General features: G+C 39.6%; 1 pseudogene; it reads left to right on the forward strand.

Annotated features, from left to right (window-relative positions):
- The first annotated feature begins 585 nt into the window (after positions 1 to 585).
- On the forward strand, positions 586 to 15,323 carry LOC139709293 (NFX1-type zinc finger-containing protein 1-like; annotated as a pseudogene).
- Positions 15,324 to 24,955: the final 9,632 nt, after the last annotated feature.

Genomic DNA, 24,955 nt, shown 5'->3' on the forward strand with positions numbered 1-24,955 from the left:
GGGGCACGGGGGGGGGGGGGGGGGGGGGGGGGAGAGAGGGGGGCAAGTGTCACCCCTGCCCTAGTCTGGGCTCCGTCCCCTTTTCCTTGGTCTGATATTTTGCCAATTGCGACAGACCAAGAGAGGGCGCAAATTTTCTGATTGCGATAATCGAGAGACCGCGCCCAACGGGTATCGCAGTTCTCGGCGTATCGCAAGCCTCGGGTGTCACGCCCTCATACGGCTTGTCGCGTACACTGAATCAAGGCTACGAGTAAAAAGAGTCCAAAAGCTAGACTACCCCTGCCCCCCCCCCCCCCCCCCCCCCCCCCCCCCCCACACACACACCTCCCCCGCTTCCGGCACCCTTGAACATGTGCAAAACTGGATCAACGAGTTATTCTATGTTTTCCGTCGGGCCACTACTAATGCTAATATTTGCTGATCGCGTGACATGTTTTCAGTTGTTTCATTTTTTATCATTTTTTATTTTGTGGCTGACGTCAATCAGTGCTATTTTCAAGAAGGTGGAATTCCCCAGCAGTCACAAAGGGTATATAGGCTGGTTTGACGCTGCACTATCCTGCACAGCGAAAACTATCATCTTGGGTCTGGTTTGTCGCTAGGCTCCGCCGTTGATTGGCCATCATAATTAATATACTCGCGGCCACTGCCGAAAGGAACGGAACATTTTATTGTTCAATGTCTATTCGTCTCGACGTGCGGGGTAAGAACTGTCAGTAGCAGAGTCTGAACTTGGAAATCGATCAGCGAGGCATTCGGATATCATATAGATATCAGAAATAGCGATGATTTCGGTATGTAATAAATTACACTGTATGTTCAAATACAGCCAGTTGCACAAGTCGTCAATGTCGGTGCGTTCAATGAGCGTCTTCTCCTGATCTCTGTAAAATTATTCTCTGCGTGATCTGAATTAGAAGGCATCGATTCTGTTTGGTAAGCAAATTTTTTGTTTCTGTCTTTGAGTTCATCTATTTTTTTATTTGTTAGGAGGGAGTATATGCCCTCATACTGTCATAGCCACTATCACAAGCCTTTGAAGGGCAATTATAATGATAGCTAAAATTTATTATGCACCAGTTCCACTTATAGAGTAAGATGCTCAAAGATAATGAAAGGGACAGAGAGAGCACACCACTCGATGGTGTGTCCCGCTACAACAAAAGGAGCTATCAGTCGCGAGAAGTCGTTTTTCTGACAACGGAATGACGTTATTTCCCCATTTTCTGCTTTTCATTTGATGCATGACACGATTCACACACACACACACACACACACACACACACACACACACACACATACACCATATCCCGTGTGGAGAAAGACAGTGCATTCCCGTTATAACGAACACGGTTATAAGGAAATAAAAATCAAGATCGCAAAATTATCGGATCTATGTTCTTTTGTTGTTTATTTGTTCGGTTATAATGAAATTTCGATAAAACGAAGGAAAACTGCCGGTCCCGAGGACTTCGTTCTCAACGGGAGTCCACTTTAGTGGGTTTAAAGAGAGAAAGTAGAATGATCAGTAGAGAGGTAATCCGTTTGGCCACTTCAAACTGAAAGTTTTAATGTTCGGCTATGATAATATAATAAGCGCTCAGTCTTACTTATTCTTCAGTCAACAAACAACGCACCAAGTACGTAAACTATGTGGAGTCTAATTTCTATAAAACTTTCGACACGACGAAATGGCTACCCCCGTTATTAATCCAATTAGATACATTATTGTACTTTATTGTTATCCCTTCTATTCAAAGTCAAACAGCTTTCTTAGGGCAATTCCAATCTATTTACTTGCAACAATGATAAATGTATTTCCATCTTGCTGTTTCAGTAGATCATTTTAGGGTAATTTGATTAGAAACCCATGTACAGTATTCATTCAGCTGTATGCGTCCTATTCGCTTTGTCTTCTTTCAACTTGTAACACGTGCATCTTATTTATAATGCCTGTAAACCACTTCAGGTTATGTTGTTGTTGTTTTCTTTTTTGAACTCATTCATCTTAATATGCTGATTTATTACTTCAGATTTCTTTGATTTGTAACCTCAGTATCTTTTCTGGAATCCCGGTATGCATACACAGCGATTAGATTAGTTCTGATTTGTTTGTTTCTTTCTTTCTCTCTTTGGCAACTTGCAATTACCCATGTATTCACGGTGTAGTAGCTTAATAAGATGCAAAGTGCAACCCTTTAATAAATTCTTAGTGGTCACTCTTAATCGCAATACCTGTTACCAAGCACTTCCAACAATTTGTCGAACGCACACCTAAGTACATATCGAGTTCATTGCACTCGTAAATTGTATAATCAATTCTACTGCACTCTTATTCCAGAACAAAGTCAGTTACTGTAACCATCCTTCACGTCCTTTGCTTATTTTCTATTCTAAGCGTTCCTATACTCCGTCGCTGGTTCATAGCTAAAATGATTGACTTTCTTCGTCGAGATGTTTTCATTGCAACTGATAGACAAATTGCCCTACATCGACGTAAATAATTACGCAGTACCCGCTGCATGCTTATAAGGATTAGAACCAACGCTTGCTGTCGGGCGAAAGCTCGGTGGTCTAGTGGAGATGACGCCTGCCTGGTGATCAGGAGGTCGTATGTTCGAATCCTGCTCGAGTATGTACGCCCATGATTTTTTATCATGGCTACTACTAAAACACTGATCAATTCAGTGCTTATTTACGTCGATGTAAGGCAATTTGTCAATCAGTTGCAATAAAATGATTGGCGTTTCTTCTTTGCAATCATTAGATTTATCATCTTTCAATAGAATAGATATGGGAATACCCTCGAGTGCTCTTTATACGATGTAGATTATCTAACTTGTTCCTTCTAGAAAGATTATGCTACATCTAATGAACTTGTACGGCGTTACTTCATTACATCACATTTCGTCGCAAAAGGAAGGATTTTGCCTATCCCATGTATGTTTAAAACAGAATTATCAAATATCATTGCGTAATTCAAACAATGCAGCACGTGCACAAAATATACTTTTTTTTTATACAGTAGGTCTACAAGTAAAAAGACTGCACTTTTATGCAATGTATTAGAATCTTCCATTTTCTGCTTCATGTATAGAATTTATGCTAGAGTCACACACGGCCAGGTCACAAAACGGATTTGATCCGGGTGAAAATGAGCCGGATTAGTCCTGGAATTGAGGGCAATTTATGCTAGAGTCACACACGGCCGGATTTCGAACCAGTTCCACAGGGAATTAAAACCGTATCGTCCCGGTTCGAGCCGCAGAGACCCGTATTGCCCTGTATCGAACCGTATAAAAATCCGCTATAAAATCCTTAAGTGAATCCTTTTCGATCCCTATCGACCCGTGACAAACCGCTTCGACCCGTACCGAACCGGATGTAAACCTTGTCATCATCCGTTGCATGAAGGCAATGCGGTATACGGCAAGGGTCCATTCGGTTTTACGCTGCGAGTTGCAGCGGGTCGATGTGAGTCAATGCGGTTGCATGGAACCGGGTCAATTCGGATATCAATACGGAATTGAAATAAGTGAGAAAATTTTGAACATGACCGCCGCGCCGTATCGTAGCCCCGGGAATCCATCAGGAATTGACACGGGTTACAATGCGGGTCAATGCGGGTCTCTACGGCTCGAACCGGTCGATACGGTTTTAATTCCTTATGAACCTGCATGGTACGAAAGCCGGCCGTATATAACTCTATTAAGACACACCCGCATTAAGATGTAGGAACTCACGCAAGTTGGCACAAACACACACGCACTATTCCACACACACACACACACGTCATGCTTGTGATTTGGGGATTTTTTTTTCTTTAAGACGATCTTGCTTTACAGACAGCCACTATTTGCGGACGACATATTTGTCGTCTCAAAGAGGAAAAGATTTGCAGTAAATTCATGTGAATTTATAAGAATAGCTTCATCGCAATACCCGTACTATATTAATCCAAGCTATTGCTATAGCAGGCACAAAATTTACCTCACGAATTGGATCCCATAAATCCCGGGCATGGCCTGCTATAAGACGTTATAGACAATGATAAGTTTGAATGATTACTCTCTCTCTCAAAAAAAAAAAATTGAGTAAAGACGTTCACTCTTCATTTCATTTTCATTATGCCTCCGCCACGAAGTGGTGCCGGAGGCATTATGTTGTCAGGTTGTCCGTCCTTCCGTCCGTCCGTCCGTAATGAATTTTGTGGACAGCGTAACTAAAAAAACCGTTCAATGTATCCTAATGAGACTTGTTATGTATATATGCATGAGTGGGCGAAGCTGTGTCTATCAGCTTTTGGGCGCACATGCTCAAGGTCAAAGGTCAAAATCATCATTTCCCCCGTATCTATGCAATGCCTGGAAGTTTTTTCTTGAAACTTGGTGTATACATGAAATACCAAATTAAAGATTCTCCTGAGAGAGTTTCGAGTCATGAGGTCAAAGGTCCAAGGTCAGAGGTCAAGTGAAAATGTTAAAATTTCCCTCTTTTTTCTCCATATCTTGGAAATGGTTCAAGCTATCTTCATGGAACTTAGTCCATATGCATTTACTGACTAGCAGTGATTATCTAGGGAATGTGAGGGTCATGGTCAAAGGTCAAGGTCAACTCATCATAATTTTACTTTTTCCCTCATATTTAGATGCAATACTTGCCGGTTTTTTCTTGAAACTTGATATATACCTGTATAACCCAATATAGATTCTCCGGGAAGTTTCTTGCCCAAAAGTCAAAGGTCAAGTGAAAGTGCTAAATTTAATTTTTCTTTGTCCATATCTTGAAATTTACTCAAGTTATCATCATGAAAATTAGTACATATCTATACAGATGCATGTTCTACCTAACAGTGATTCTGTTGGGAATTTAAGGGTCATAGGGTCAAAGGTCCAGGGTCAAAGGCCAAGTTAAAATGCAAAAATTGTGCCGTTTGATAGTAAAAATACACTTTTCTCCATACCTTGAAATTTAATAAACGCACAGACTTATAAAAAAATATTAAAAGTTAGGTAAAAATCCTCAAATCCCCAAACACCTTTGCTCTTCTTAGGCAGTATAGCCATACATCCAATTAAACTTAGTTCAAGGAAAGTGAATATTCAACACATTTGTGACAAACCTGTCATTTTGATATTTTGCCAATTATGTAAAATTGATGACACATTGTCAAGACATTGCAGCATAGACTTGGAATAATTACGAGGACCATGCATTAAGGCGGAGGCATATTTCTAGTTTCATTTTATTTCATTCCGACAAAAATATAGCATATGACAATTGCATATAAACAAAGTAAATTTATTCACTCTTGAAGGAGTGAATAACAGAAAAGAGTGAATTTAGAGTGAAATTGGAGTGAATTTTGAGTGAAAATGTTCATTTTCACTCACAGGGGCGGATCCAGGAATTCCGTAAAGAGGGGGCGTGTTTACAAAATGAAAGGGGGGCGCACGCACCCCTCCCCCCATTTTTTCTTTTTATTTATTTTGTTTCAACAAAAAATAAAGGGGGGGGGGGCGTGCGCCGGTTGCGGTCCTCCCTGGATCCGCCCCTGACTCATGTTAGAGTGACCTTAGGGATCACTCCAAAATCTTGGAGTGATCGCTGAGGTCACTCCAAAATCAGTGGAAATGAACAGTTTCACTCGATTTTTTTTTTAAAGAGAGAGTATGTTCAGTGAAGAGGTAAATATCTTTTAACGTGAACTATGTAGTGGTGAGCTCGGTGTCATGTCCGACTTTACGATGAATCATGTTTACATATATGAACCTCATTATCCAGCAATGGCAAGTCCACGAAACGCCAGTCACGAAAAGGAGCGTGGCGGAGGGAGGATAGGTAGACGCCAAGGTGGAAGGGTTCTTGAAGAGACAGAACGAGGAAGAAGACGTCATCCAGATCCCCTTCGGGACACCGAAGTGGAACAGGAGGTTGCGGATGGTTCCAGGAGAGGGGCATCACACTCGACTAGTGGTCGACGAGGCCATGGGACAAGACATGATCCTTCCAGGTACATTTTCGTTGGCATGGTTGGGATGTTGCCTCGTTTTCATATTGAACATAACCGAAAGTGAATCTTTGTTAAAAAAAGGAATAACGAAGGTTTGCGATGGTCATACCACGTATACGTTCTTTTTCGCTTTATTTCATTGGAAGGGTGTCTAATGATAGGCCTAATAAGAAGAAAATACAACGGCAAAAATTTTAACGTAGTAACTGATAGCTTTGGATAAAAGCAGAATGGATCTGTAACTGATTATTGCCACGGATTAACGATGAAATTATTTCTTATCTTTGCTGTTTGCATTTGACTTTTTTTAAGTTTCCATTTGTTTCGCAGTATTTCACATGTATACACTCTTATTTCTGCGGCGTCAAAAATAACTCGGAAAGTGTGAAATGTGACTCGGAAATGGCGCCAGCTGGGAGTCAACTCCTTCCGAGTGAAAGCTACTCGGACTTCCGAGTCAAATGATTTCACTCGGATTCCGAGTCACTTTCCGAGTCATTTCTGTGGCGTCAAATTAAGTCGGAAAGTGTCAAATTTGACTCGGAAATGGGATCAGTTAGGTGCAATCTATTCCAGCAAAATGGCACGGATTTCCGAATCAAAAGATCACAATTTCACTCTGATACGGTGTCGTTTCCCCGCATTGTAAGTAACCCATTTTGGTGTAGTAATGACTCGGATTTGGTGTGCACTTTTCTAGATGAATGCGGAATGGAGGAATACATAGGAGTTTTCATCGGCGAGTACCCACCTCATTCACAACACTCATATAAATAATTGCCTAAAACATGGTCTAAACAATCAGTTTTATTTAGGGCAAAATGAACTTTCGACACGGACACATTGACTGGTAATGGCGTAGCCGTAGGCGGCCGTACGTAGCTCAAATAAGCAATCAAGATCGTATGTGTATTTTATGCGTGTACAGTGGAGGTGTAGCTAGGTATGTTCACATCTATTGTTGATTGGTTCTAACGTATAGCATATAGCCCAGGGCTACGTACAAAAGGTACGAGCTACCGTACGGCCACCTACGACTACGCCATTACCAGTCAATGTGTCCGTGTTCATTTTGCCCTAAATAAAACTGACTGTTTAGACCATGTTTCAGGCAATTATTTATATGAGTGTTGTGAATGAGGTGGGTACTCACCGATGAAAACTTCTATGTATTCCTCCATTCCGCATTCCTCTAGAAAAGTGCACACAAAATTGTCTATCTTGAAGACAAAAAGTTGCAAGACATCTCGCGGCCGCGGCGGATCGTCGAGAAATGACGCTTTTTTTTTCGCGGGGGTACTACGTCACATAGGACACATGACATGTTTTGTCCAATTGTAGCGCGCGTATGTCATGTACACCGCGCTGGGTATTTCTGATGTGACTCTGCGTAGGTGTAAAAAGTCCGATAACCAAAATGATAACTCGGATTTGAGTCAGAAGTACACGGTTGGTGTTAAATTTACACGGATCGGGGTGAAAATGTTTTGACTCGGATTCAGAGTTGAAATTTTGACTCGGCAGAAATAAGAGTGTACATTTTGAAAATTTAACCTGAAAAATAGCAATTCAACGTGAATTTAAGTCACATCTTCATTCACTATAATTTTTCAATTGATAAAGCGCATATTATTACATAGTATGCAGTATGACAAACTTGTATACGCTTCTATGTTTCCCCCTGGCATTTACATCTAGTACTCGTTCAAGTGGGAGCCACCAGCATCGGCATCGTAACTTTCTACCAATAAGCTCTAAATTGCTACAGAAAATTCTTCAAAAAGATCCTTCCGAGGCAGCGGTGGAGCTTAGTTCACTCAAGGGATGTGTAGAAGCCGGTTTCAATCAACTCACAATTGATGAGGAAAGGCAGAGGCTTATATGGCGGAGTTTGGCATATATCTGTGGAACCATTGGCGCAGATCATACAGTCACCATGCTACTCACCTTGGTTTCTGACTCACAACTGCTTACACTGCATCTCCCGACCTATCTCATCAGACTAAGAAGTTTCGCAGACGAATATGTCGATGAAATACAAACTCTCCTAACCGACGTCTTCATCGTGTTCAAAACAATGCTACAGAGTTTGCCGAGTCGAGTGACAGATGTCAAGGTTCCCTTCACTCTACTGGTAGACGCGGTGGAAGGTTTCAAAGAAGTATCGCCAGATCTCTACAAGCATCTAGAGTCTATCAAGACTGACTTATCACACCACATTGATGCCCTCGAAAAGGAGCAGGACAAAAGACGTCAATTGGATCGCGCCCTCAAGAATCCTCCTCCAGATAATTTTCGCGAGCAAGGCATCTTCCCTACCGCAGAAGAACTTGAGGCCGGGTATCAACCCTTCCTTCGGCCTCATATCAGGAAAGGCATTTACGCGGATGGATATCACTATCTGGATGTGCAGTTCAGACTCCTCAAGGAAGATTTCATCTATCCGTTACGTATGGGCTTCTCAGAGTACTTTGCCTTCAAAAGAGAGCACCCCAACAAGACACCCAGAATTCATGACATCCGAATATATGAAGACGTTAGATTTGTTCGACCTATTTGTAATTTTTTCCGGCGTCTCTCATTGTATGTCCTTCAAGACTCTACCAGGAGTTCGATGGGAAACAGCTAAGAGGCTTATGTTTGGGTCTCTAGTTCTCCTTTCCAGCGATGACTTCCATACATTTTTCTTTGCAACAGTTACCAACGGAGATGTAAAAGAACTGGAAGCCGGCCGTGTTGCTATTCGTTTGGTCGATCAAGGAGACGCATCCCGTCTGTTGGGAAGAACTTTTGTCATGGCAGAATCTACTGTTTTCTTTGGAGCTTATCATCCAGTTTTGCAGGGAATTCAGCGAATGCAATCCGATTCTTTGCCCCTTGCGAGATACATCCTCGACCTCCATGAAAATGCAGACGTGCCAGTCTATCTGCGGACAAAGTGTGATGAATTACCAGAGCACACTGCGTACAAGAAAATGGACATATCCCCACTGTTTGATAACAGACCAAGTGATCGCTTGAAACTAGGACTGCAGCGAGATTTTGAGCAAGCAATTGAAATCACGAATGATGATGCTTGGCCGAATGGCGGTGATGTCAAACTTGATACATCACAACTTAAGGCAGTGAAGACAGCACTCACAAACGAACTCTCCGTCATTCAGGGCCCGCCAGGAACAGGCAAAACGTATGTCGGTCTCAAGATCGTTGAAATCCTTGTTCGGAATAGGCATTTATGGTGTACTCAAGAGGATCCTGGACCCATTCTCTTGGTTTGCTATACAAATCATGCCCTTGATCAATTCCTGGAAGGTATTCTACAGGTCCTTCAAGTGGGTATTGTAAGAATTGGTAGTCGAAGTAAAAGCAAAGCACTCGAGAAATTCAATCTACATGAACTACTTCGTGGTAGCAGAAGACCTGACCCTGTTGGAAACCAGGAAAACTATATTGATCGAAGAGTCAGGCATCTCAGAAAGGAAGTTCATACTGGAAAGCATATTGTGGAGCGAACACAGGCGCGACTGACTGGAGCTAAAGTGGGGATCGTCAACGAGTCTGAACTTAGCCACTTTATGTCGTGGACGCATTACTACAGTCTCTTCAGACTTTGCAAGTTGAAGAAGGTTGAATCGTGGATGGTGGAATGGCTTCTCTGTGAGTGTCAAAGGTACTCCGACTGGATGCAAGGACTAGAAACACGAGAGGTAAATGAAGAAGGAGAGAAGGTATCTAAAGGCACGGAAGAAACGACAGAAGCCAACAACAGTTCTCAAGATACTAAGCAGGCCAATGAAGATCAGGAGATAGCGGAAGAAATGACGGAAGCCAGCAACAATACGCTAGACACAGAGCAGGCAAATGAAGAAAAGGAGGTTGTAGCGAAAGAAATGACAGGAGCCGACGACAGTTCAGTAGATCTTGAGCAGGAAGGAGACTTCATAGAGGTGGAACGCATAATCGAAGAAGACTTTGAGACAGAAATAGCTGAAAAGAAGGACGACCTCCCATTTCTAGGTCTCGATCTCTCTCAAACAAACAGTCAACTCAAGAGGTACATTTCCCAAAAGCTGCTTGGAGCAGACAGAATGGAGTCAACTGCCATTAACGAAATTCTAGATGTGTGGCAAATGTCCCCAAATCAACGATGGGCACTTTATCACGTATGGCTTAGCGAGTACATCGAAGATCTTCATATTCGTCTGCCAGTCTATGAAAACAAGTATAAGCAACTGTGTTTACAACTAGAAGAAGCCAAGGACATAGAGAAGGTGCAAGTGCTCCGAGACGCTACCATCATCGGCATGACGACAACTGGGGCTGCTAACAAACAACAAATACTTCAAAGAGTGGGACCAAAGATTGTGGTTGTTGAGGAAGCTGCTGAAGTACTCGAAGCTCACATCACAACTGCCCTCCATTCTTCTTGCCAACAGCTCATCCTTATCGGTGACCATCAACAACTCAGACCCAAGCCAAACGTCTACATGCTGGCAAAGAAATATCATCTGGACATTTCCCTCTTTGAACGACTGATCAATAACGGATTCCCGTACACACAGCTACAGCTTCAACATCGAATGCCCCCTCAGATTGCGGACGTCATGAGGAAACATTTTTACGATGTCCTCGATGATCATGACTCTGTGAAGGAATTTGAGAACATCCGCGGTGTAACCAAAAATTTGTTCTTCATTGATCACGCACAAAAACAGGAATGTAATGAGGACATTCAAAGTCATTCCAATTTGCATGAAGCAAAATTCCTGGTTGCTCTATGTTATTATTTCATACAGCAGGGATACAAGACACATCAGATCACCATCCTCACACCCTACACAGGGCAGCTTCCTCACTTCAAACAACTAATGGTGCGCGATAAGTGTCAAGGAGTGAAGGTGACTTCCATTGATAACTACCAAGGAGAAGAGAATGACATAATTCTTGTTTCATTTGTAAGGAGTAACCACGATGGTAAGATTGGCTTTCTGAGAATCTCAAATCGGCTGTGTGTCTCCTTGTCAAGGGCGAAGAAAGGCATGTTCTGCATCGGTAACTTCACCATGTTCGCTGAGCACAATGACTTGTGGAAAGAGATTGTGGAGGATCTGAAGAAAACCAACAGCATCGGGGAGTCATTGCAGTTGAAATGTGCAAACCACCCTGACCAAGAAATTGCTGTAAAAACAGCAGAGGACTTTGAAAGAGTCCCAAATGGAAGCTGTACCCAGCCATGTGAAGCTAGGCTAGAATGTGGACATGTATGCCGACAACTTTGTCACCTTACTGACAGAGAGCATGTTTTGTACAAGTGTGAGGCACAGTGTCTCAAGACCATCTGCAGTAACAATCACACTTGCCCAAACGTGTGCTCCCAGCCTTGTGCCACTAGCTGCTCTGTGATTATCGAGAAACTACTACCTTGCTTGCACTCATGCCAAGCGCCATGTGGACGGAACATATCTGATATCAAATGTAATGAGCCTGTCGAAAAGATTCTACAATGTTCTCACAAGCGCATCCTCCCTTGCCACGAAAGTCCAGATTATCTACATCCGTCTTGTGAGATAGTCGTCACACGGCGGATAGGGTGTGGTCACAAGAAAAGGGGAAAGTGCTGTCAGCAAGGTGAGTGCGAGGAAATCGTGGAAAAGACATTGGATTGTGGTCACACCTGCTACGTGGAGTGTCACAAGGATCACAGCAAAATAAAATGTCCTCAAGAAATAGAGCGAATGCTTCCATGTGGACATAAGCAGATGTTTCCATGCCACAAAGATATTGACAGTATTGTGTGTGAAGTTTTAACGAAGAAGATTCTCTCGTGTGGGCACAAGATGGAAGCAAAATGTTGCGATAAGAGTCAATGTCAGCAGCTCGTATTGAAGATACTTCCATGTGGTCACTCTGAAATAGTAAAATGTTTTAACGATCCAAAGAAAGTGCTGTGTACCTCAGAATGTCGGAAACTACTTTCATGTGGACACAAATGTCGAGGTAAGTGCGGAAAGCCCTGCACGGAAGAGTGTGGAGAAATGATAACCCGAGATGACTGGCCATGTAAGCACAGAGTGACGGTCAAATGCTCTGACAAACCCAGCGCATGTTACGTAAAGTGTGACGTAACATTGCTATGTGGGCATTCTTGCAAAGGTACATGTGGTGAGTGTAATCGAGGACGTTTCCATTTGCCTTGCACAGAACATTGTAAGAAGATGCTGATTTGTGGACACAAATGTACACAAAAGTGTGGGACGCCATGCTCGTCGTGTCAACAGAGGTGTCCACAGAAATGCCGTCATGGCCAATGCCGTCATCCTTGCAGTGTACCTTGTGAGCTCTGTTTAAAGCGGTGTAAGTGGAACTGTCCACACTTCAGTTGCTCCAAGCTATGTTTCGAACCATGTGATAGACCACCGTGTGACGAGCCCTGTCCTAAGAAGAGGAAAAAGTGCGGACATCCCTGCATTGGTCTCTGTGGAGAGATTTGCCCGACGCCATGCAGAGTCTGTGACAAGACCGAGCTGGAACAACGCTTTTTCGGAACCGAAGACCCCAGTGTATCACGGTAAGCATTTACGTACCTTGTTAGCGTATCAGGGCAATTACACCTCCCCCCCCCCCCCCCGGTTAAATGCTGGTTAGTGAAAAGGTTAGAGAAAGATTAGCGTTCGGGTTAGGTTTGGGGTATAGAGTTTGGGTTAGGGTTGGGATTAGATTCAGACTTAGGATTAGGGTTAGGGTTAGGGTCAGATAAAGGGTCCGGGGTAATTGCCCTGGGGGTGGGGGATTAATTTTGCCCTAGACCTTTTAAGATTTGAAGTGCTAAAGCCTGGTCTTCTGATGCAATTTGTCCCGGGCGTAATCGTCAGGAGCACGATGCAATCATCAATTTCAGCAATAATTTCTTTTAACATGTAATCAAATGAGAATTATCGTACATAGAACATACACAACTTCGATGAAAGATGTGATTCCTTGTAAACTGACCTAATGTATATACTTTTTCAAAGTTCATTCTTAACAACATTGTTGAAAAGATGCTATGGTGTATTTGTATTATATAAATAACAGTGTATATATAAATATATATATATATATATATAATGTAATTATATATATATATATATATAACACTTTATTGATATCTAGGAAACTCATATATGTCACAGAAAATTGCTGAGACATTTATCATTATAATAATATAATCAAGATTATCATCACTAGATAAACCTTTGTTCCATTTAAACATCAAGAAATAAGTATACACTTAGCTTACGAAATGAGATGTAGGATTATAGTGCTTACCATCGACTCGTCATCATGTCGGTGTCTAAATAATATATTGCCATTATGATTTGACGTCACAATTTTGCTTTCATTAAAAGATACATCCAGCTTGAGGACTGCGGTCATGTCTTCGAGGTAAAGGAACTGGATAAAAATCTTGGATATCAGACAGAAAAGACAGCAACCGCATTGACACAGTTCAAGAAGATAGTGGTAAAACTTTTATTGATTTATGATATAATACCGCTACATAACCATGATATACTAATCAGTTTGATCATGACTACATGCATTATCAGATGCTTCCCAATTTCCTCGTTTTGAAATGATAAACTTGTTGAAATTATCGACGAAGGGGAATGGGAAGAGTTAAATGCGGTTCATAAACACAATGAAGAGAATCGGTTATTAGATCATGTGCAATTACAGCGTTTGTTGTGAAGAGAACACACAGAGAGATTTTGATTAATTATTTAATTAATCAATTCATTAAGTAATATTCTCCGTATACAGAAGCAACGTTGGTTTCTCAACGTTGACACCGTGTCGCTCTGTTCACGCTGGTCAAATGTGTTCTTATAAGTCTAATAAGTCAACAGGATGGAGTAATTAATCTTTATAGAGAAAGATGTGAGCCGCAGTGTAGCTTGTTCGAATCGGATTCATCTGGTGTTATGTCAGGGTTATTACTCATATGATAGATTCATTTTGGAATTCTCTCCATAGAGCTCACTGGTATTTACTACTACTCTCGCTTTATCAAACGATTTTTTTTTTCAACCGACAGCTTTAGATAAACTGTTCGGAAGTGCTTCACGAAAGGATAGTATGTCATGTATTGAATAGATATCCTTCGCGACACAAATCGAATGGAGTATGACATGTGTATACCGCGTCATTCTAGAATTTGCAATGATTTACATCATAACAAAATACTGCGCAAGATATTTTGATATCGAAAATCATTAATGAGCAAACAAAGAAGAAGCTGAAATTGTGTTTATATTTTCATTGAAGGTACCTGCTTGTCCGCGATGTGGCAAACTGATAAGTGTTAGTTGGCGATACGGCTCCCTTCTTCACACCTATCGAAAGAGTTTACGCTGCGCTGCTGAAAAATCCCAAGAGGAGCTTGAGAATCAGATGGCTCAAACAACTAAAAAGATCGACACCCTGACCTGTCAGCCTCTTACCATCAGGGAGGGGAGACACATCCATGGTGTAACTAAAAAGTTATCACTTTTACTGGGGTGGGCGAAAGGCCTTCAACACGTGACGTCAGATCATAGCAAGGGGGCGATGTCTCACCTCTCTGCTCACAGCAAAGGCATCTGTCTCCGGGTTTTTTTTTTTCTGCTTCTTCATCCTTCTTCTATTACTGTGATGTACTTGTATTTTCAATCTGTTTGCTTTGATGTACAATTGTAAAGCGCCTTGAGCATTTAATCAAAGTGGAGAACGGCGCTATAGAAATTGTATGTATTATTATTATTATTATTATTAAAATGATCAGTCGCGTACAGTCGTGCAACAGTTCATACATTCGCAAGTTCCGAAACTACATGGAATGCAAAGAGGTAAAGGATGTCGAAACTGTTGGAATGTTGGTCGAGGCGCTTCAAACCAGTGTGGATGAGGTTGAGGATTTTCTAACCAGAGACACCGTCGAGCTAACCGAGCAGGAGATCCTTGATACGGAGACTGAACTGAAAAGGCATATCATGCTCATAGAGTTCCTGTTGCTTCTTATCAAAGGAATGAAGGACACTTCTGAAATGGAGAAACTCGTATCCATTTTGACATATGCGATCCGCTTAGGGAACAAACAGTGGAGATCAGCCGATGAGCTTTTGACGAAGCTATACCAGAGGAATGGGTTCGTTCGGTCAGGAAACCATTCTCTAGGTGACCCTCCCGAGCAGGTGTCAAGTCACTTGGATACCTGGAGGCAGTGTCCAATGGGCCATGCACTGAGGAGCAGCGAATGCGATTCAAATATCTGCCCAGCATGCGATGACGAAAAGGAGAGTGAGAGAAAACGAAGACAGGAAATGCAACAGGAAAGAGAACAGGGACGAGGACGGAGACGAGGACGGGGACGAGGAAGAGGGAGGGGTCGTAGTCAGAATCGAGGAAGATGAATTCGGACTCATTTCAGTTTCGGAAAAATACGAAAATATTTTGTCGAAGACATATTGTCGAAGTAGTTACGCCAACCAAAGGGACTTTTGCTTCTTTTCTATGGTTGAAATGCTAATGTGTTAACCAGTTACTTTAAGACGTCAATGTTGGCACCTAGAGAAGGATCAATTTTTACCTTTATCATTACTCTGTCACATGACTTACCTGTTTTTTTTTGTGTTTCTGTTTTCCGAAATTGCTGTTGTAATTTTGACATTTCGGTTTTCTTCTCTTTAACACTGTTTTATAATTTTGTATTATATTTTTAGTATGTATTCCTCAGCTCGTATACTGTATTATTTTACCTGAAGCCCTTTGTAAGAGGGTGACTATTTGTAGATAGTTTGCACCATATTTTATGATTAATTGCTGGACATGTACAAGGGACTCTACATGTCCCTGTTTTATAGATGGAAATGCAACACATTTAATGCGTCTTCCTGGGAATCTGGTACAGAATTTATAATATTAGCTTTATTTGAGGAATATATAATATTTATAGGTACTTGAACATGAGTGCTTTCGATGAATCGCTTCGAGATACAGTAATTGTCTTTATACCGGTCTTGCCGTTTCTATACTCTATCTAATGGTTGACTATAAATGCTATGACGATCTTTCATTTTATTATTGACATTAAAACATTGCTTGCGATAACTTTGTATAGAGAATATTTCCTGATGATTAGTTACGCAGTCGATTCAAAGTTGAGGAAAGACGCCTTGTCGGGGAGTGAAGTGTTCTACTCAACTATTGTCAAATTAGGGCAATTTGTCAATCAGTTGCATTCAACTGTTTTCATTATACATTTTGCGGAGCTACCACTAGTATTTGACTGCAAGTTTATATAATACAAGTATGCGTTTGTTATACCGTGTCGCAAATACTGGCAAATGGATACTCGCAGCTTGGATTAAGCTATGAATCATAAATCTCCACTTCTGTATACTTAAATAAGACCTATCCCACGGTATCTCAGAATTCTTTCTTCATGCCTAATCCAGGGTCCCTGGGTAAACGTTCCACTGTTCAGAATGATGTAGTTTTGTTCACAGTGTGACATCATTATAGTTCCATGTGCTGATATGCACTATTCGCCATTATCAATCACTTTTTGATAAAAACTGCAATTCTATTCCAAGTTACCACAGCCTTCACCCAGATATAGCCTGCATTCATGCTATGACCCTGAAGGGTGATTTTTAAACTAACGGTCAGAATGTTAAAATTGTTTTATGACCGCGGAGGGATTCAAAGAAGGAGCGTTAATTAATCGTAGTGATTCCATGAATGTATAATCAATGATTCCATAGGTAGACCTATTAAAGTAGTGAGAAGTTTTGTACATGTAGGCCTACTCGAAAGGGGTGTTGTGTATATTTGAAAACTACGAAGCTCATTTAGTGATTCATTGAAGTTAGGAACCGTAATCTTTAATTTTGAATAATTACTTCTTGCCGATTGGACTGTCTAGGCTATTATATGACATTCTGTGCGTGCAATCAGTGTATTCTAACATTGATAGTAACTTTGCATTCTAGTGAAGTACTGTATATTGGAGATTTATGTTCTCATTAATGCTGTAACTCTCTTCAGCGATGCTATTACCATTACGTGTCTATCATAAGCCATAGAAAGAAAACAGGCAGCAGTATACAGTGTATGTAATATCAGTACAATGTCTGCGATTGTAACAGTTTTTATCATTGAGACAGTATCCTGAATATTTCTTTTTTTGCAACTCCAACGTGCATTCTAAGAAAGCGCCCTCACAAATACATTTGTTTGTGTTGTAAAAAGAAAAGTAGAATGACTAATCACAAAGAAGCTTTTAGAGTCGAGAGAAATTGCGGGAAGCAAGTTCCGGTTTTCTCTAAAATGTCGGACATACGAAACGGAAAGATGCGATGTTAACAATAATGATGCATGATGTACCTGAATATATATCTTTACACTCTAGTTACCAAACTGGTCATGCAGAAAACAATGATATATAGTTTGTGAATACATGAACCAAGACATAATGATTATTGCAATAGGTCATTCCGTTATGTCAAGGTTCTCAGAGTACACGGATGGAGCTGAATTAATGGCTAGTTTGACGTCATTCAATGAGAATGTTTGCAGCACATTTATCTACAGAATGTACTATATAAGTATATCATCTCTTTTTATCAGTCCAGTATAATCTATTTGTGCATGCACTTGGCTAATTGTCGCCTTTAATGTTACATTGTTTCTCTGGCTTCCCTGTGACATTAGTTTACGGAATTTCAAATGTTTGTCTCACTTTTCGTATCAAGAGTATATGTGCAAAATCGTTTTAGTCAATAATGCAAATGGCTGTAACAGATTGCTTCATTTTGATTTAAAGTAGTATGTAACTTTTACGATGTCATTGATACACTGTAATTGACAGTGGACATTGGCAGAGTTAACACTGGTTAACACCCCATCATAAGTCGAAAGATGAATCAAGGTACACTGTTCTATTCTAAATGTGGCTTATATGTTTGTATAAAGTGTTATTTTAAGCAAGCAGTGTATGGTTGTACTCATCCTCGTAATGAAATTGATGATTAATAAATAGACTAACACAAAAACATGACATGACATTCGTGCTTACGATACCACTACGACGATACCATCGTCCCTTACAATTTGTGTTTGCATGTACGGTCATCATGGTCATGATTAAAACTATTGTAGGTGAAAATAAGCAATTTTAAAATTCTTATCACTTTTTGTGTTTAATTGTCATGTCCGATCTTCATAAAATGTCTGCAGATTATTATTCCGTTCTCATCTCTCTCTCTCTCTCTCTCTCTCTTGTCTATCGAAGTAAGTTTGATCATGGCGGGAATTGTACTTGAACTTTGTTCAGAGATTGTAAATCTGAGCTCTTTAAAATGACTGAAAGGTTAGCTTGAATTTTGGACTACCATGATGTTACAAACACGATTGAAGGACAATACGATGACCCCTTCTCCTAACTTGAAAACAAAAATGGATGAAAGAAAAGAGTTAATTACTCAAGAAATTATCCAGGAAACCTCAGACCGTATAAAACAACAACAACAACAACAACAACAACAAATCAATTAGGAATGAATAACACTGATTAATTGTAAAACGAAATCCTTATTTTACAAACGTCCTACAGAAGGTGGGACTACTTATACATACACTGCAATATCATAGATATTAATGCTCATTTACACACATTGGTCAAGAGGGATATTATTGGTAAAACATTGTTTACAAGGCCTGCTTGCTGCCAACAAATCAGTGTTCGACGAAAACGTATGTGTCAGAAAACCGCTCTTGTCGAAAATTATTTTAACTCTTTTCTTCTCTCTCTCTCTCTCTCTCTCTCTCTTCCTTCCACCAATTTCATTCTGGTGGCTACTTTCTCCATTTCCCGCGCTTCAATCAATCTGACCTTACTCTTCTGTACACATATTTTAATTTGCATTCTCTCATTGACTTGCATACAGAGAGGAAAGAATGGTTTGTGTATCACAGAAGGTGGGGCGATATTATCGATCCACTCTCACTCGTTGATCTGTCATGACTGTGTGGAACTTTATATATTGTGTCATTATGGTGCTCTCGATGAGGACATTTCAAAATTCTGCAAGAGAAGAATCAATTGTAGATCGCATGAAACGTGTTGGGCGAGAGAGGGCGTTTTCAAACCGCTGCAAAGGGACCCTAAATACCACTTCAACCAGAGCCAGCGAAAGTAATCTATTTACGTGTGTACGAAAAGAGACAGCAAATAACATGGGTTACGAAATTGCTGCACTTTGATTGTCGCCGATATAGCACTGATGATTGTTTATAGGCAATGATGTGCTAAGATGATGTTCTAAGTACATGTATACATTAATGTTTGAGTAATTTTAAACATTGTCTCTTTCCTGAGAAACACGGCGATCAATTTTATCTTTTGTCATGTCGCTACAAATGAAATCACAGTTTCGCTGTTTCTGGTACTGTCTGGTACTGTATGCAGATACACAATAGGCGTTTTCACATCAGCTCGATAAAAATCCAAGCTCGAGATATTTTTTAATTTCCCAAGTCAGAAAATAGCGCGCTATTTCGAAACATAGGGCTGATGTGAAAACGCCTAATGAATACAGAAGGAAGTAGTATGGTGAGCTGTTTCCGAAACTAATTTTGACTCGTGAGGTTTAAAGTCAAATACAGCTGTAATCGTCTAACAATAGTCCTGACCACACAGCACATCAAGGAGTTGATTATCTCGCGTCATCTATTTCTATCAAAGCGAGATCGAATGCCGGCAGTCTTGTATTGATAGAAGGAGACGATTAGTGTAGACGCATAATTATTATCATTATTATAATTCTTATTATTATTATTATTACTGTTATTATTATTATTATTATCATTATTATTTTTATTGTTATTATTTCTATTATTATTATTATTATTATTATTATTATTATTATTATTATAAGTCATTGGATAGCTGTAAGATCTTAGCCGATGGTGGCGCTAGACTGATTCAGTCTGGTTCCTGCTACTTCCTCTGGAAAAAGGGAGCGTGTACTTTACTTATAATGCAGCAGCCTTTCACTTGTTTGTTTGTTTGTTTTTTTTTTGAGTTGGCAGGCGGCTGTATGCATCGTTTTCTCCGAGATAAGCGGTTTATAGACGAGTACAAGATTGCCAATTCAGCAGAAGGTGAATTTGACAAAAAGTCTTACCTCAATTACGCCACGGTGCTCTATTCATTGAATCGTTCCAGGGAAAATAAAAAGAGGAGAAACGTATAGCGAAATTCTTGGACGCAAAATGACCAATATTACAAAAGTTATACTTGGATGGGAGAAATACACCTGCCTTGAGAGATTGAGGAATCAGTGATTTGATCTGGAAACACATTTCGACTCTTTTAGCGCATCTTATTAATATTTGTTAATGATCTCATCGGAATGAATATTTTTAAAACTAGGCGCAACTTGAACTGAATTGAATAGAAAAAACTGACTGCCCGGAGGAACAGGACGTTGGCTCCCTCTTTATTCGTGTAAAAAAATGCCATGGGATATATGGCAAAACAATACCATACTTGCGCTATAGAAAAGAGAAACACAGTATGTCTTCAATAATGATAATAAAAAAAATCAGGACAAAAACAAGTGGTGTGATCGAGCTGCCAAGCAATGCCAAAACAGTATGGTAATTAACCAACGTATGACCCTGAAGCCAACTTTACGGCTTCCCGTACCTATTGAACCCTGTTATCGATCTCTTTTTTCCCCTTTTATTTTGTAAGTGCATGTGTTACCCAAAACCAATTCAATTTGTGATTTTGTGTATATTATCCGTGGAAAACAGTGCTCGGCAGCAGTGTTTTTGTTTGGTTGGTTGTTTGTACCTTTAATCACTCTGATTGAATGATTTTATTCTAATTATGACGGAAAAGTGACAAATTCCAATAGAAAAAAAGACAAAACAATGTAAAAAAAAAACCAAATAAAATGCATAACAAATTCCGGAAACAACAAAATGTATAAGAACTGAAATGACCTTGGGAAGTTCGTTCAAGTGCTGAAATGTTAAAACGATATACAAACCAAAAAAGTAGACTCTCAATGCTCTGACTTCGTGTTTAACAGGCGAAAATAAGATTAATACAATTCATTTTCATAATTAATTACTTAAAATCGTGAATTGATAATTTCACCCACTCAAAAAAGAAAAAAAGAAAAAAGAGAGTGACACACAATCTTGTAGCAATGTAGGGAACAAGGGGGTGTAGCATGCATCAAATTTGGTCGCTTTTCTGCCACTGACGGCCGAGATCGAGGGGGGGGGGGGGGGGATGTGAATTCAGCATGATTATGGTTAAGGCAAAGTGAATGGAACATAATTACTAGCACACACAATCCACGGTCCAATGTTTCATACAAAATGACTGACAGGTTAAAACACGTAAGAGTTGCAAAATAATTGGCTATCGACATAATATTTCGCGAGTGAGTGAAAGCTTACATCACAATGCTTTCTTTGCCTCCTGACAGTATAATTACAGTATAACTGATCTCTTCTTGCACCGGTACAGGCGGTACAGAATAGAGGTGGTACAGTATTATTTTGTCATAGAAACCACTAAAATCAGTGAACAGCTAGATTACGTAATCTGTGCAGTCCCTATTGCGTCACCATGTACTCACTTCAGAGGCTTGGCTAATACCTCAGAAACCTGTCGAGCAAGAGGCGGACATGATTGATGAATTTAAGAGTGATAGGTTTAAAGTTGTAATGATAAAGATAGTGGAAACATTGGACGGAGAATTAGCCCACGATACTACTGTAAAAGGTATACTGCATTCTCTCTTGCCTGTATGTTAAAGGACAAATTCACCTTCATAGACACTATAGAGCGTGGACTGAGTGAGCAGCAATATTAGTACAACACATCAGTGAGAGTTTGAAGAAAATCGGACAATCCATTCAAAAGTTATGAATTTCTGAAGTTTCTGCGCAGCATGCACTGCTGGATGAGAAGACTACTCATAGCTTGTGATATCACGTGCGTAGAACGATAATATAAAGAAAATATGAAGGACATTCAACATATTTTCACTTTCTCGCATTTAAAAGGACGCTTGACTTGCCTCTTTTAGAAGGCAGGGAAAAAAATGTTATCCTTAATATACGTCAGTGACAAGTCGAGGAAATGTGCACTTATCTAAAATATAATATTTTGTGAAATTGTCTTCATATTTTATAGTTCTACACATGCGACCTGTAGTAGTCTTCTCATACAACAGTGACTGCGCAGAATCTTCAAAAAGTCATAACTTCTAAACGGCTTGTCCGAATTTTCCCAAACTTCCACTGATGCGTTCTACTAATATCGCTGCATTCGCGAAATCCAAATGTATGAAGGTGTATTTGTTCTTCAAGTCTACATTCAGTGTTTTACACATTTTCTGTGTACGAGAGTCTGCGTGAAAGGGGAATTCACTATAGAATGTAGATTCAGATAAAAACAAAAGCAAGATGAGGGAAATACTCAGTGAAATAATTTGAGAAATCGAAATATCCACTATCAACATTCAAGTTATGTGTCCGCCGCTCCATCTTATTTTAGAGAATATTTTATATACCCTAGAATGATTGAAATCGATTCATGAATCGGACCCAGGCCTTGGTAGCTCTAAAGAACTGATAACAGCCATACTATTTATGTAGACATGTTTCGATTAAAGGAAACAAAAACCCGAAGAGAAATGTGGATTGAGTGAAAGCAGCAGTATTTTAATCAGTAGAACACATCAGTGAAAGTTTGAGGAAAATCGGACAATCGACAATGCGTTACAGCAAAATCTGCTCGTCCTCAACGGGGACAGTTTTGGTTGAGCCATACTTCAGGTTTCTAACTCGTTGGTGAGATAATGAGAAATTTGCTATGAAATATGAAAGAGCATTTAACATTGATTTGATGAAAATTTTGAATGGCTGAGATATCTAAAACAGAGCGATCGTAATAAAAGTTGGGACCTAAATTTGTTTTAATAGCGCACAGGTCCAACTTTCGGTGTCATGGTGCTTCAAAAACACAAAAAGATAAATATGATACATGTACAAACATGACAACAGAGAAGAACATGGCAAACAACAAACAATGTATACCAGATAAAGAACATACACACACATACATCCACACACACAAAAAAAAAATCCAAGATTATAGATTGCATCTAGAAGTCTTCAGTGTGAATGGAACAGAATATTTTAAGTTGGGATTTGTGGTGTCGATTGACCGAGCAGCGTCGGTAGGTGCAAGCCATGTTTCACAATGAGCAATAATGTCTAATTCGTGATCCCCCCCCCCCCCCTCAAAAAAAAAAAAAATTAAAAAAATACAGTAGCCAACTTATGCAGCGATTTGTTCTTTAATGATCGTTCACATATCAAATTTTGAATTTATACATGAGATATTAGATTTCAAATTATTTCTTTCATGTAGCAATTTCAGGTTGATCGCTATGTTGGCTTATTACTGTTCTTTTGCCTCTGTCGAGTCTGTGAGTCTTTTTCACTCTGTTGATAATATAGCGCAGTAATTTGTTTCCATGTCATTTCATTAATCCGAAGGGTCTTACTGTGTAAATTGAATAATCATGGTTAGGGTTCGGCTGTTGAAATCTGAAATACCATACACGTTTCGTATCATTATCACCAACAGCACGATTCTTGACAACTGACACACCAAGGACCATTCTCCCAAAAAGTGTGCAAAACTACGATTTTCGTGTTGCCAGCATATTAAATTGACACTTTGCCCTTCGAGATATCAAAATTTTTAGTTCAATTCATGCCAGAGGTTGCACCTGTAAAATGTATATCAATAAAGCTATTGGGACATCCGGGATAATATTAGAAATACAATCCAAAGTTTGATTTAACCCTAAATTTACCCCATGTCGCCAGAAAAGAAAATGCTCATATAACAAGTTCTTACTCGTTAACATATTCAAATCAAATCTTTCGTATTTCATTCAATTGTCTCACAAGTGCCTGATTGACAACTACTGTAGTAACATTACATAACAATATGACTTTTTTTTTACTTCTTTAGATCGATAGATCATTTATCTTGTCGCCAAATCGCAATCAGATTCGTTACCCTTTTTGAGAGTCGTAAGAGAAGATCAAAGTGATGCCGCATAGCAGTGTAATTCAATGTGTTAAACAAAGTCAACCTCACGTATACAAAGAACCATGTTTATTCATTGAATCATGTTACAAAAACATGATTCATATACTGATCCGAAGCCGTTGAATCCTAATGTTACGATGAGCTGAGATATAAGATACCTTACTCAAACTTTGGTTCATTTATTTAAAAAAAGTATGCTGTATATAAAAGCAAAGATCAGGTACTTTTTAATACTTATTGTACTAATTCATCACACAACAGAAATTGCTTATGAAAATTAGTATTTTGTAGATAATAGTGTGAGAACGGTATAAAGGGCACATTAGACACGTTATCATGAAACATGTCAGATACGTTACCATGATGACTTGTTAAGATAACATACAATTCTAAGAGGGAATAAAAGTATATTTGATGAAAATCGATTTTAAAATGGGCGAGATATAAAAAATAAAGTAAAAGGAAGAGGTCCTAACGTAATCTGATGGCCCATCTACTTTTATTTGGACATCTTTCTTTTACTTTATTTTGGACATCTCAGCTATTTCAAAACCGATTATCATCAACAGACCTGATCAATTAAACTTTTAATTCCTGTCAGAATAAATTGTATGCTCTTAAGCATTTCGTATAACTGGATTTCGATTATATATTGCAAAAAGCTGAAACTTGAATCCTCATCTAAACCAGAACTATACTACCCTATAGAATTGTGGCATTTACAAAAAAAAAGTGCTGTCAGATATACGATAGAAATCCATTTT

This window comes from Diadema antillarum, unplaced genomic scaffold (assembly GCF_040938485.1).
Source record: "Diadema antillarum isolate AM-2024a unplaced genomic scaffold, OU_Dant_1.0 seq00001425_RagTag, whole genome shotgun sequence".
Classification (NCBI taxonomy): domain Eukaryota; kingdom Metazoa; phylum Echinodermata; class Echinoidea; order Diadematoida; family Diadematidae; genus Diadema; species Diadema antillarum.